Genomic DNA, 13,935 nt, shown 5'->3' on the forward strand with positions numbered 1-13,935 from the left:
TTAGATTTTATCTTAAATTAGATTGTGGGTACACACAAACAAATTTCAATCTGAATGCATGCACTTAGGTTAGACGTGTGGAGGGAAGGCAGCATGGAGGAGCTTTATAGACACGATGTGCCTGATTTTCAACTGTAATCAGCACCTGCTGCCTCACCCACTTCAGATGGCCTTGTGGGTGTGCAGCACATCTGGAAAAAAAAAAAAGTCAGGCCTATATATCCCAGGAGATCCTCTGTACAGTAACATTTAAAAAAAAGTTTCCACTGATGTAGTCTACTGGTGCTAGCTCCTGTTCTTTAACATGCTTATGATTGATTTCTTGCCATACGTTTCCTGAAATTGACAATACCACCTGCTGTCCCCAGCTATATACAGTGCCCTCTTATGCCAAAGATAGAAAAAGAGAACAATTACTGTCCGGACTGCTCATCTCTTACTATCCCTCGCAAGGCTACGTGATGCAAGATCCCATATTGCAGCTTCATAAGCCAGTGGCACAGCTATACAGCACCAAAGGATGTCACTGTAGTGTGACCTCTCTTTTCCATGCAATCCACCCAACCTGATTCATGCCAATTTCTTGCTATTTTATTCTATTGCAACCCCCCAGCATAAAAGGAAAATATTTGCCACCTCAGCATCTTGCAAAATAAACACCAAAATACCTGCCCCTGGAAATTTCCACTACATGCATCGGACGAAGTGGGTATTCACCCACAAAAGCTCATGCTGCAAAACGTCTGTTAGTCTATAAGGTGCCACAGGACTCTTTGCTGCTTTTACAGATCCAGACTAACACGGCTACCCCTCTGATACTTGACACCAAAATAAAGAGCTGTTATCACCTATTGTGTAAATCATTCAGATTTTTTTAAATATTGCAAATACCTCATCACCTAAAGGATTGAAACAAAGATATGCACGGGTAAAATAAGTAACTATGCCGGTAAAGAAACTGGTGTCTGACAGAACTATTGGGATCCATTGAGTATTTGAGGAAGCATGGCCTAACTGGAATAGTTAGAGTTACACTTGCAGGAGAAAGATACTGGTGTTGATCCCTTGTAGCTGGGTTTGAGTGTGACAACCCTATCTTTAGCTGAGCTTATGAATGAGAAGTTGCAGGGATGTGGGGTTGTGTATGGTTGGAATTTTAGGCAGTGAGGTTGTTACTGAAGAGATTTTTAGGAAGAAAAGCACTTGTGTGGCTAGGAGGTGAAAGGTGGGACCATGGGAAAAGAGAATGAGTTAGTCAAGAGGGGACAATTATTAGGGTTTAGGCCAAAGAGAAGGAAGAGATTCAAAGAGTGAGGAAAGGACAGAATATAGCAGAAGAAAGAGGAGAATTGGAGGAGAGAAGGAAAGAGGGAAACAAACATTGAGCGTGGAATTCACAAGGGGGACTGCAGTGCCTAACTCCTCAGCCCCATGGTGGAATTCACAAGCCTGAGTTAGGCACCCTGTCTCCCTACACAATACATGGGGAGACTTAGGTGCCAAGGAATGGGATTTACAAGTGCCAGTGATTTGACCCAAGAGCTGCCTAAGCTAGCTAACAAGAAATGGTGAAGAGAGAAGCATGGCCTAAGCCCCTTTGAAGTTATGGAATTTGCACCAAGTCTGAGTTTGTACCCCCGCTCCTTGGAAAAAAAAATACTGACTGTACCTCTTTATGCTTTTGTATATAAATTTAGTTTGTGCTCATTTCATTCTTGCTCTTTCTACTGAGTATCAGCGCGAGTGCCAATTAGTACCATTTGTAATGGTAGCTTTTGTGATGTGGACGTCTGTCCATTGGGAAATAGACTGAAACATTCAGCTGACACAAGCCACTGAACAGCTGTCGGATGGTACAGGCTTTGGCTCGTGTTTTCCTGAGCTGGATGTGAGTGACCTAGAAGTGAAAGACTCCATATCCAATTACTAATCCCCTGAGGTGCTATGTGCCCCCTATCAAATGTTTTAGCTGCTTCAGTGCTTTCCTGCACTCCCGAATGGGCTGCTGCGTTCTTGTGGAGTTCCACTGCAGTCACAATGAAACAGAATAATATACGTGACAGATTCAGCAGCCCTGGAGAATCAGGGCTTGTAAGTGTAAGTTCAAACAGGAATTTATTTCAAGGAAGGTCTGTGGCCTCTGTTGTGCAGTAGATCAGACTAGATGATCACAGTGGCCCCTTCTGGCCTTAAAAAAAAAAAAAAAAAAAAAGCACCAGAGGACCCCCAGTCAGGAAATACTTTGAGAATTAAGGGTATTTTTCTAATTAAAATAGACAATTTTGGCAATATATTGACAATAATTTTTTTCATATTTATGGCAGATGGGTTACATAGAATGGACTGAAGATTATGCAGCTGTAAATGACCAAAGTACTGCAATGACACTGGAGAAGCATACTGCTTAGAAGGTTATATTTGCAGTAGTACTAACCACCAAAAATCATGAGTCAGATGCCCCCAAAATCATGGACAGTGTTGCCCACTCTCAAAAGTTTATTGGGCAAGCTGATGTTGGCCCCTGCTGCAGGAGCTGTCATCCCCACATCTCTCCTTCCTTCCCCTGCCCCAAACCTCCAGTCAATCCCATCCTCCAAACCCAGTATCAGTTCTGCCTATTCTCCTGGCCTACATCTGCCCAGAGGGAATGAGCTACTGTGGGAGTTAGCTAGATGGTGCTAAAGTTATAGCAGCATGACAGTTTTTAGCACTATCCTCTCTAAAAACAGAGCAGGTCAAAACATGGAATTTCTGTTCCAGGGGATATTTGGACATTTAGAAGTGTGCTGTCATTCCAATTTGGATTGAAAAATAAATATGTTCAAAGTTTCTTGTGAAATGGAAATGCTGAAAAAAAACTGCATACTACAGATTGGAATATCTTATTTTCTAGATCAAGGAGTGTAAAGTAGTAGCAGCTCTTGGTTTAGTTTTTTATAAAAAACTAAACCATGTTTTGACTATTATGTTAATATAAAGACATGACTTGACATCTCTGATAATGGCCAGTATCAGCTCACTCTGCACCAGTGATTTTGCTACTTGAGTCTGGGACACAGAATCGCCAGGTGGAGATCCCAAGGCAAAAAACAGAATCCTTGCATAGAATGCACGCTCCTTGGGTTAGAACCCTCATCTCTAGCCCAGTGCCCTTTCTCCTTCTCTTTCAGGAGAGCTTGGATTTTGTTGCCAAGCCAAAATTCACTATCCATTCAGTCAGGGTGGCCTGCTCACTCCAGAGCATAGCCTGTACAATTCCTATTCCCATTCATGAGCACAGTAATAATGCTCTTATCTAGAATAGAAACAAAATTTCAAACTGAGCAACAAAACTCAGTTGGTGGAATTGTGGGTAAGCAACATTATAATTCATGGAAATAGCATTGGCCAGAGCTGGCTTTTCTCCTTCTCCCCTGTAGAGGGAGCAAAGAGCTCCATCCCTCTAAATCTTCTGATTCTGGTGCTTACATTAACATACTTTTTATCATAGTCCCAAATAAGAGGGGTTGACTATAAATAACAGTAAGTATATCTGCTGCTGCATTTTATGGTAATCTGCTATGTGTATACTGCCTTTTATCCATCTGGGTCTGAACTATAATCTTGCTACTGACAAGATGAGAACCCAGATGCCCAGAAGAAAGATTTGCCAATACACTGCAAGAGTAGTGAATTGCTATTATGAGGTGGGCTACATAAAAGTAGGACAAATATCAGACTTGTACCATTACTCTTATTAAGAAAAGGTGGGACATCACTATCTGCTAACTTCCCAGTTTGGCTTAGAAATCTCAAGTTATGTCATAAATAAGCATTATTGAATAATACATGTTGACTCAAGATGAGCAGACAGGGTAGCTGTCACACTTGGATTGAAATAACCTATAATTGTTTTGGAAATGTTAAACTTCAATGGTCCTATGTGCCTCTTTGGTGCCATATATTCATTCAACCTGATCCAACTCTGACCGAAGTAAATGGAAAGGTCTCAGAGTTGCATGGGAGTTGGAACTTTAAATAAAAAAAAAACATTTGCTAAACCCAGGAGGTCAGGTGAAGTAGATGAGTTATTAGACAGTAATCAAGTTCTGCAACACATGGAGGATACAGCATAAACATGTATTGGAGCATACTGACAATCTACTTCTGCAATTCCAAGAAATTGCAGAGACTTCATACCCAAACAGACCACTCAGTCTCTATCAAGATTTAACTAACAACTTTTTCCTCTATTGCTGTTGAAAGATGGACAGGACTTGTTAACAAAGCGTGTAGTCCATGTTTAAGAGTGTATTAAATCAGTGACAAGTTTTCTGTGGCCTAAGACCAGTACTGAACAGCTGGCAACAGTACAGCATGCTAACATTTTAATTGCATATACTCTGGTGTCCAAAATTACAGAGAGTACCCTTGATTCTATTATTGTTTTAAATGGCAAATGGTCGCAAACGCACACACAAATGACTGACAGGCCCATTTACAACAGTCTGTTGCATGGCCAACTGAAAAAAAGATATGCCTACACTGACAAGTAGCCAGCTCCATCATCGGGGGACGGGGGAGAGGGGAGAAAAGAAGAGAGGATGGAAGAGTCACACCAATAGCCAATAGAGATGAAAATAACTTGTTTAATTTATGTCATCCTCAGTGTATCATACTGCCACCCTGTGATGGTCTACACTATTATGTTCATGACTTTCACAAGCCTATGATAAATTTTGTACAATTATGCCTTTTGAGATATCATTTGAAAAGCTATAATCTGCTGAATATCATTATCCTGTTGAAATATTTGTGAAGTTATGAGATTCTACTCTATGATTGTTATTGAAATATGCTGCAATTATGGGTAACACCCACAAACAAGTTTTTCAGAGACAAAGACACTGGCCCCAGTCAGGTGTTACGGGCTATCACTTGCTTAAGCAGCCATTCTCTGGTGGGAGAAAGTGTGAATAAGAAATTTACATTTAATCAGAGATGGTTCAAGTCTCATATGCACAAGAGACTGCTTGTCACCTGCACCCCAGCTGGATGTAACCCTCAAAGAGGGGAGAGTGGTATATGAAGGAGAGACAGTGACTCACACCCTTCACTCACAGCAGCTACAATGCTCTAAAGAAAAAGGTGCCCAATATGTCTCCCCCGCCCCATAGTACAGCACATGCACAAACAGGGAAATGGTTCCCCTAGGTCTGGGTTGAGGTACAACCTCAGGGCAGTGTGGGTAAATTTGCACTGATACTACCTAGGCTGTGTCTTGTCTGTGGAGAACAAGGAGTCCAGTTTATTCATTCTCACAGTCATTTTATGGGGAAATCAGCAGATTAGGGTATTAATCCCAGTTAAATCACTGTCAAATCACAGTAATCACCCATGAAGGAAAAAAAGTGAATACATAGAGCCAAATTCTCTTCTTAGTAACTCTGGTATAAATCCAGAGTGACTCCACTAACCACTGGAGAGTGATTTTGAATTAATGTTGGTGCAAAGGAGAGCAGAATTTGCCTTCTAAGATCAGATTCTCAGCTACTGAGAACCAGGGTAGTTCCTCAGAGGTCACTGGGGTGACACTGATTCACATTAGCTGAAGATCTCTGCCCATTATGTTTGGATTCTTATTATTTTAAATGAGAAAGAAGATACTTGTTTTTGAAACAAAGATGAATCCCTCCTCCAAATAGGTCTTTGGGGAGCATGGATCAGCATTCATGTTACACTCCCCATCAGCACCTGGCCCAAATCGGTTAGGGTACATACCTGGGATGTGTGGGACTTCCAGTTCAAGTCCCCTCTGCCCCGAATGGAAGTAATTTTACCAGGGATCTGCCACCTGCAAGGTGAACGACCTACTTACTGAGCTATGGGATATGGTGATGTGGGGCTCCCTTTGGTTCCCCTGTGGATAATAATACAATAATAAAAGATTGCTGCAGGGGGACTGAATTCTTGGTCTCCCACATCCCAAGTGAATGCTCTAACCACTAGGATACAAAGTCACCCATGCTTGTTCTCTTCCTCTGGCCCTGTGATTCTTTTGTTATTTATCTACAGTGCAAAAGGAGAGATTGAAGGAGCTCCACATCAGAAGATCCCAGAGCCCAGTGGTTAAAGCACTCAGTTGAGAGGTGGAAGTCCCTGTCAAGTCCTCTCTCCCTTAGACTTGAACTGGGAGTCTGCTGCAACCCAGCTGAGTATCCTAACCACTGGGCTAAAAGTTGTGAAGGAGTGAGCCTCCCACCTGGCTCTTTTGGGTAGGCCCACCTGTAGGGGCCCAAAACAGTAGGGGAGGTCTGAACAGGCTTATCTGATTGGTCTCAGCAGTAGTTACAGGAGGAACACCTGTCTTCCTCCAGTTTGTGCATTGCACTGAGGCTTAGGTGTCCAGACTCCTACTGTGGGGCTACAGTGCACATGATCAGTGGTCGAAACATAGGTGCCTAGGAAACTTTTACTGCAAAAAGTTAAGCCCTGAGCAATTGTAGGTGCCTACAGGTTTCAAGGCAGCTGAGCAGGGGTTTTGTGAATCCCAGTGGGGCCTTGCATCTAGCCCTTAATTTGTATCACAATTCTTGTTTTCAAGTGATACATTGCTTGCACTATTATTCCCCTGCCCGCCCCCACAACCATCTTATCCTTGGTGGTTCCACCAGCTAAGATGTTTGTACAAACCTTTTTATCACTGAAGAGCTGCCTATTGTCACAATAATGGCTATGAAAATAGTCTTGTAGCATACTGTAGGATCATCAATAATGCCATAAACAGGGACATAAATCTCAAAGTAGTTGGAAGACAAGTCCAAGCAGAACTCTTAAGCACAGATTCCTGACTCAAATTCATTCGCATTGACACCAATATACAACCTGGTCCAAGAGACCCAAACAACAAATGTTTTAGTGGAACCATTGCCAAAACTGCTCCTTTCTAACAGGCACCACTGCTTTTCTGATTTTGACACGGTTCCTTAACCTTCATCCATGACTCGTGCTCTTTGTTTAGAGCATCAGCATAAGACTCTGTCAATTAAAACCTTTCAAGTCCTGAGGAGGCTGAGTTCTCTCTCCATTACATTCTGGGCAGAAATTCAGTATGTGTGTTATAGAGATGAGGCAGAATAAAATAATAATAATAAAAAAAAGAGCATTTATGTTGATACCCCTCAGATAGCAAGGAAACACCATCAGCATTTAAGAGGAGTTTATAATACAGTCACATGATGTTTCACTGTTTAAAACACAGGCACTATCTAGCAAGGTAGCATGCATTCCAGAAGTCCCTCAACAAGCCAAAGTTTCCCCAAATACCCTTGCTACTTGGCGATGCTCTAAGAACTGCTTACACTGTCCATCTGTTTAGTATGGCACTGGGCTTGGACAGATTCCCAGAGCTCACCAAATTCCAACACTGACATCTACTGGAACTCTATGCTGGTCAGAGCTACTTTAGCAACAGAGACAAAACAGTAGATTTTTTTTTTAAAGTGTGTTGCAGCTTTATGAACTTTACAAGTCCTTACAAATATTTAACAAACACTTTATCATTTATAGGTAAATATATTTTTATTACAAAATTAAAAACAAGTGTCTGATTAAAAACAACCCCATCATGGTTGTGCTCAAGTGATTTCTCTGTTTGTACAGCATTCTCTCATGCCTACAAGCCATCTTAAAGACTGGACAAATCAGAGCTCCGTTTATAAGTCTACAGAACAAAGGGTAAAATTGTGATTACTTGTTTGCTGCCTATGGCAAGTATTTTTCCATTTCAACACCTGTTGTCCTCTGTAGTGCTGTCCCCGTCAGTGTTCATATTGGAGATAATGAACATCTCAAACCAGAAAGGAAAGCTGTGCTTAGCAGGAAGCAGTTTTGCAGTAATCCATATTTGTTCAGTTCAATTTTACAAGAGGGATTTCAGTTTTTCATTTCTTAAAGCCTCAGAACAGCATAGAGGAGTGAAATCTGTTGGTTTATTTATTCGTTAAATGTTAATTCTAATGATAAAAAATTTGGACTTGATTCATGCTTAGTCTGGATGTTTTGTTTTTTTTAAACATTTGATGTGCAAGTCATATGCCCCACCCCACCCTCCAAGAGAGATTGATTTTAACTATACCTATATATTAGACCTTTATTAGTCAATCACCTTGGTTGCGTTTTGCAATAGCAGTCCTGGAATCCCCAGGCTTGCTAAAATTGGAGAGCATGTCAGGCATGCTGCATCAGTATGTCCCTACTCAATAAAGGTCACAGGTGTAGGGGGATAAGTATGGAAGCATTTCAGTATAAACGGAATCAGGATTTAGGAATCTCTCTGCCAATCTTAACCACACAGCTATGGGAAAGCAGTGGGCATAATATTATGACAGAAGTCACCAGGTGGCAATGTTCCACAGAGTTTTACAAATTCTTTTTCTTAGCATTTGAGCACTATTCAGTCTTCGAAGACATGCTGTATTATTGTTAGTTTTCTAATACAATTTCTTTTTGGGGGTTTGTTGCAAACAGGAGAAGGGTTTGTGATGTAACCTCTCACACTAGAGTCAGTACCTAGAGCAGAGGGGGAAAACCAGGCACTGGTTTTTTTGGCTAGAATTCCCAGAAGGAGGAATTTCCTAGGTGTTTGACCACTGCTGCTTCAGGCATCTACTGCTCTCACTGTAAATAAAGCAAGTTACACTAGGAAAATTCTCTGATGCCAAGACAAATTTCTTCTTCGAGAAACTGACCTGCCAGGCAGTGAAATTAGCTACCACTTGGCAGAGGCCTCTGTCTGATTCACCAGAAAATTCTCTCTAGTCTGTATGTCCAAAGTAGAGATGTTTAAGTGTTGTGGTCATGGAGGATTCCCTGCATGCTTCCATGTTTATTATGGAACTCATACTAATACAACCAAACAACTGGCACACAAGATGGGTACATACCCTTCCCTTCCTTCCAACCCCTAAACAACTTTTTCCTATCCTGTGTCCCTCAGTGTGACTGTAGAAGGAATTCTAATTCCCAGGCTTACTTCTGGACCCGTTCTAAACATTTTAAATAGTGTTACAGCCGCGATGGAGCAGTCCAAAAATCAGGACCCTTTGGGAAGACAGTGGTACCCTTCAGAATTAAAGTTTGGCTGGAACAAAAGGTAAGTCCTGATTTGTTTATATCTAGGGCTTGCCAACCTGAATCCCCCAGGAACCCTCATTCTTTCAAGCCACCAAATCATCTGACACTATCCCACTGGAAATGCACCTCCTGGGATGGAACACTGGTGCAACTGACTGAGGGACATGGCAGCTCTTGACAGAGCAGCATATAAGAGAGAGGAAACACTCTATAAATGTGATACCTGTCAATCAACTAAAAACAACAACTATGGAAGGGCAATGCACATGGGCCTGGAGAGTGTGTGCAACAGGCAGTTATAGTCGGAATTTCTGACTGACAAATTTCCTGGCTTCACTTAGCACTTCTGAATACAACATGTCAGATAAAAGAGTATCACCCTCCCCTTGGCACTACACCTTGGTTATCTTCCCTCTTTGGTTTAGTCCTTTTTCTCCAGATTTGTATAACACATAGAACAGTGGACAAATGTAAAATATGAATGATTAGAATTTAATGAGGCCCTGGTCAATGACTGGGGCTCCAAGGTTCTCTTGCAATTCAATAAATAATATATTGCACTTACCTTTATCTTCTTTTCCTCACATCCAATAATTCAGTCAATCAATCCTAGCTATAAAAATAGGGACAGCGTTATGGTGTATATGAAATTTACTGGTACTGAGAGCAGATTTTGTCCCTTAATGTTTGCATAGTGCTTTGAACATGCATTGTTTGTAATGTGCTATACACGTGTTCATTGTTATAAAAGTAGGAAGCATAATTTTGCTATATACATTTGATTCCAGTAAAAGAGCACAATCTACAGAAGCCTTGTAGACCCAATTCCGGTCTCATTTAGGTTGGCGTAACCTCTACTGAAGATAAGGGCATTACAGTTGTGTAAAAACAGCCATAAATCAGCATCAGCCCCTCAGGTAACTATGTTTGCCTCAGTGTAAGACTGGCGCAGCAGAGCTCAGAACCAGGCCCTCTGCTTCTAGAGTTACTAGGTCATTACATTCTGCCCAACCACACTAATTGCAAATACTGTCAGCAAAACCCAGAGTTGCAGCACGACCTCAGTTTCCCCACAACCATCACGGGCTTACTCCAGATGCTGTCCAGCCAAGCCATTTTAAAGTGTTCAACCCCTTCCAAGGGGACAGAGTCCTTTAATCCCCACTCCAATACAACATCAGAACAAGAGAGTCTCCTGCCCCGCTGGGCTCAGCCTTCAACCCCTTACTTTACACAGGCTCCCACTGGCAACAGCCTGTCTCATTGTCCAGCTGCCACCTCCCATGCTCCAATCAACTCAATCTTCTCATCAGCTTGGCTGTCCTATGCAGGGTTTCTGGTAGGACACTGCCCTGTCATTTCCAAGCTGGAGTCCAGCTTATTACCTAACAACAGAGCAGCCTGTCCACTCTCCTCCCCACCATCTCTCAACTGCTAGGCTTTCCTCTGCCTCAGTCAGCCTGTCCACGTTCCTCCCCAGCCAGGGAATTCTGCCCCATCAGGGCTCCTCTTCCAACTCAGGCTCCAAAGTAACCCTCTGTAGGTGCTTCATCCCAACTCAGCTGTCCAGAGTCTTTCCCCCACTCTGCTTACAGAGCAGTGCCTTCCTCTGGAGGCCAGCCCCCCTGTTGTTAATCTTTAGGACTTCTTCTCTTCTCTGACTGCCTTCTCACCTCAGGGTTTGCTACAGAAAAGTACCTACAGCACCTTTCCTCAGCCAGCATAACTTACCTGCCTTCTTGCCCCCTCCACTGGTAGCTTTGCCCAGGGACTTCCATTTCTGATGCCTTTTCCTCCTTTTAAGTCCCAAACCCTACACAGACATAGCAGGGAAGGGCTAATTCAGCAGGGCTGACTAGCCCCAAGCCACCTGGGTCTTAAATGGGCTGGCCACCCTGTTAGAGTTACAGGTATAAGTCGTTTGTATTTGAATTGGTTAAACATTCACTAAGTGGCCCTCTTGGGGCACTCATTGGAAATCAGCATTGTCAGCTGGTGGGCTGACTAGGCAGGGGCCAAACTAGTCACAGAGCATCAAGTCTTTTCCTCCAGGGCTCGAGAGAATAAAATCAGTTAACACGAATAGAACATAAACAGGAAACTCCCCCAGCGTGGGACTCAAGCCAGTCCTATAAACCCAGGCACGAGCCCATACTCCTCTTGCCTTAACCACTGTGATAGCTTGTGCCCTGAACGCCTGTAGAATGAGAGCAGGGACGCTCAGCCGAAGGTAACCTGTTGCTCACTAATGACCAAGTAGTGCCCATGTGCTGCCTCATATCATGATGGATAATTAGATGAAGGTAAGCTCCCAATATGATGCTGTGGCCAAAAGGACTAATGCAATCCACAGATGTTTAAACTGGGGAATTTCAGTAGGGAGGGTATATTACCTCTGTATGCGGCACTGGTTCAGCTGCTTCTGGAATGTGTCTAGTTCTAGTGTCCACAATTCAAGGCTGTTGATGGATCGGAGTGTGTTCAGAGAAGAGCCATGAGAACAATTAAGGGATTGGAAAACATGCCTTATAGTGATAGATTTAGCTTATTAAAAAGCAGCTTAAGGGGTGTTTACTTGACCACACTTTGTAAGTACCTATATGGGAACCAGAAATTTGATAATGGGCTCTTCAACCTAGCAGACAAAGGTAAAACAAGAGCCAATGGCTGGCGGTTGAAGTTAGATAAATCCAGACTAGAAATAAGGTTCACATTTTTAAACAGTGAGAATTAACAACTGGAACAATAGACTAAGGTTTGTGGGGGATTCTCCATCAATGGTGATTTTTTAAAATTAGCAGGAGGTGTTTTTCTATGAGATCTGCCCTAATTCAAACAGGAATTAATTCAGGAAAGGTCTATGGCCTGTGTTATACAGGAGGTCAGATTAGATGATCACACTGGTCCCTTCTGGCCTTAGAATCTTTGAATCTCTTGCCTTTAGCTGCGACTTCCAAACTTAGGCATTGAGTTAACAGGAGTTTTAGTACAGGGCTAAACAACAGGGTTGGTAAATTAACTCACCTTTCACATAGTTTCAAATGCCAGCATGTGAGAGACAAGGTGAGTGAGGTCCTAACTTTTACTGGACCAACTGCTGCTGGAGACCGAGAGACAAGCTTTTGATCTTACACAGAGCTCTTCTTCAGGTCTGCATACTGTGTAAGCTGAAAGCTTGTCTTTCTTACCAACACAAGCTGGTCCAGTAAAAGATATGACCTCACCCACCCTGTGTCTCTGATATCCTGGGACTAACATGAACATAACACTGCATAGCACAGGTTGGCCAGCTAACAAACAGGGTGGGGTGGGGTGGAGAGTGGAATCCTGCAAATAGATTTTACACATGGATCCTCAATGATATTCCACATGGGAGTGGAAATCTCTGTTTGTGAATCTATTTGCAAGATGGAGCCCTATTGGACAATGGCCAGACCACATCCCAAAGTGATACATGACCAGATCTGGATGAGGATTTAAGATGGAGGTGTAGTAGCTGAGCTAAGTGTGGAGATAATTCCACAGGCAATGGCCACATTCTGCTTGACTGTAGCTAGTCCTATCAGTTCCCGTTCCCAGGTGCCAAAAATTCACATAATTAAAAAACAAACCAAATTAATTAAAAATGAGAGTTTGGAAGGTCCCGCAGGGGTACAGTTAGGATTTGCCCTTATATGGGTAACTGGCAAGACATTGTTGGTATTTTTCTTGGGGGCACCAGTGCTGTATAATACCATCAATTTTTAAGTAGAATTTCCCAAGGGGTGTGCTACATGTCTCCAATTGAATGGACAAAATCCTCAACCATTTAGTACGTTGCCTCCCTGAATAAATATAATTTTCGGAAGCAGAAATAACCTTTAGGGAAATAATCTACTTTTAATATTTTGCTTTTATGAAGTGCCTGTGAACTGAAGCTACACAAATAAGGTGTAAATAAGGTGTACACAGATAAGGTGTAAATAAGCAACATAAATACAGTGTACATTTTGAACCATGAGGTTAATTAAGTATTGGAACTTCTGAATTAGGGATTCTCCATCACTGGAATTCTTTAGATCCAGACTGGTTATCTTCCTGCTATATGCTATAGCTCCACCAGACATTACGAGCTTTTTGCAGAACTTACTGGGTAAGGCTCTCTGGCCTGTGTTATGCAGAAAGTTAGATCAGATGATCAAAACAGTATCTTCTGGCTTTAAAAATCTATGAATCTATAAAGTCAGGAACTCATAAAATGAATTTTCAGTAATGCATGGACAGGTCTGTAAAGGACTGTAAATGTCTGATTTGGATATAATAGACTGTTTCATGGTCTGTATTGCATACGTAATATGGTGTACACTGTAAAATAAAAATATGAGAACAGACAGAATCTTTTTCATGTAAATAATTCCCCCTTGGACACAAATGTGTGAATCCATTAAAAATGCACACAAAACAAAATAAATGTAATTTTTAATCTGAAATAGAAAAATATAATTAAGAAAGAGAAGTTTTATTAGGGCAATTTCACTTTATTTTTCCATACAGCAAGGTCAACTATAGCAGTAATAATAAAATAAGCATGGAAACAAATTGCAGCCCAGGACAGAGTACATAATTTGCAGCAACTACAAGCAAAAAGTAAGTCTGTGATTACATAATAGTAAAACCAAGCACATCTGTCCTTTCAGCAGATGAAAGTTGCAGGGTTGCAAGTAAGTGCAACGTTATTAATCAGTGTGAATACTGAAGATTCCAGATAAAATAATGGCCTAATCATTTTTATTTCCAGCTTTGGCTTATGTAATTACATGGTTTCTTGAGTGCTTTTCATTC

At 41.8% G+C, this 13,935-nt stretch overlaps 2 long non-coding RNA genes across 3 annotated transcripts in view; one reads left to right on the plus strand and one right to left on the minus strand.

The window, feature by feature from the left end:
• LOC120372115 overlaps window positions 1–10,955 on the minus strand; it is a 29,000-nt gene extending 18,045 nt beyond the window's left edge. Inside the window, exons 1-3 of one of the 2 annotated variants that reach the window (XR_005584737.1) lie at window positions 10,846–10,955; window positions 9,680–9,727; window positions 7,695–7,962 (exon numbers count right to left, since the gene is read on the minus strand). This is a non-coding gene — a long non-coding RNA (uncharacterized LOC120372115). Of the gene's footprint in view, window positions 1–7,694; window positions 7,963–9,679; window positions 9,728–10,845 lie in introns of those variants that run through there. The other variant, XR_005584736.1, reaches the window with a different exon arrangement.
• Window positions 10,956–11,286: 331 nt separating this feature from the next.
• LOC120372116 lies at window positions 11,287–13,792 on the plus strand. The gene is made up of 2 exons (XR_005584738.1): window positions 11,287–11,417; window positions 13,648–13,792. It is a non-coding gene; the product is annotated as an uncharacterized LOC120372116 (long non-coding RNA).
• The last annotated feature ends 143 nt before the right edge of the window (window positions 13,793–13,935 follow it).

This window comes from Mauremys reevesii, linkage group 9 (genome assembly GCF_016161935.1).
Source record: "Mauremys reevesii isolate NIE-2019 linkage group 9, ASM1616193v1, whole genome shotgun sequence".
Lineage (NCBI taxonomy): Eukaryota > Metazoa > Chordata > Testudines > Geoemydidae > Mauremys > Mauremys reevesii.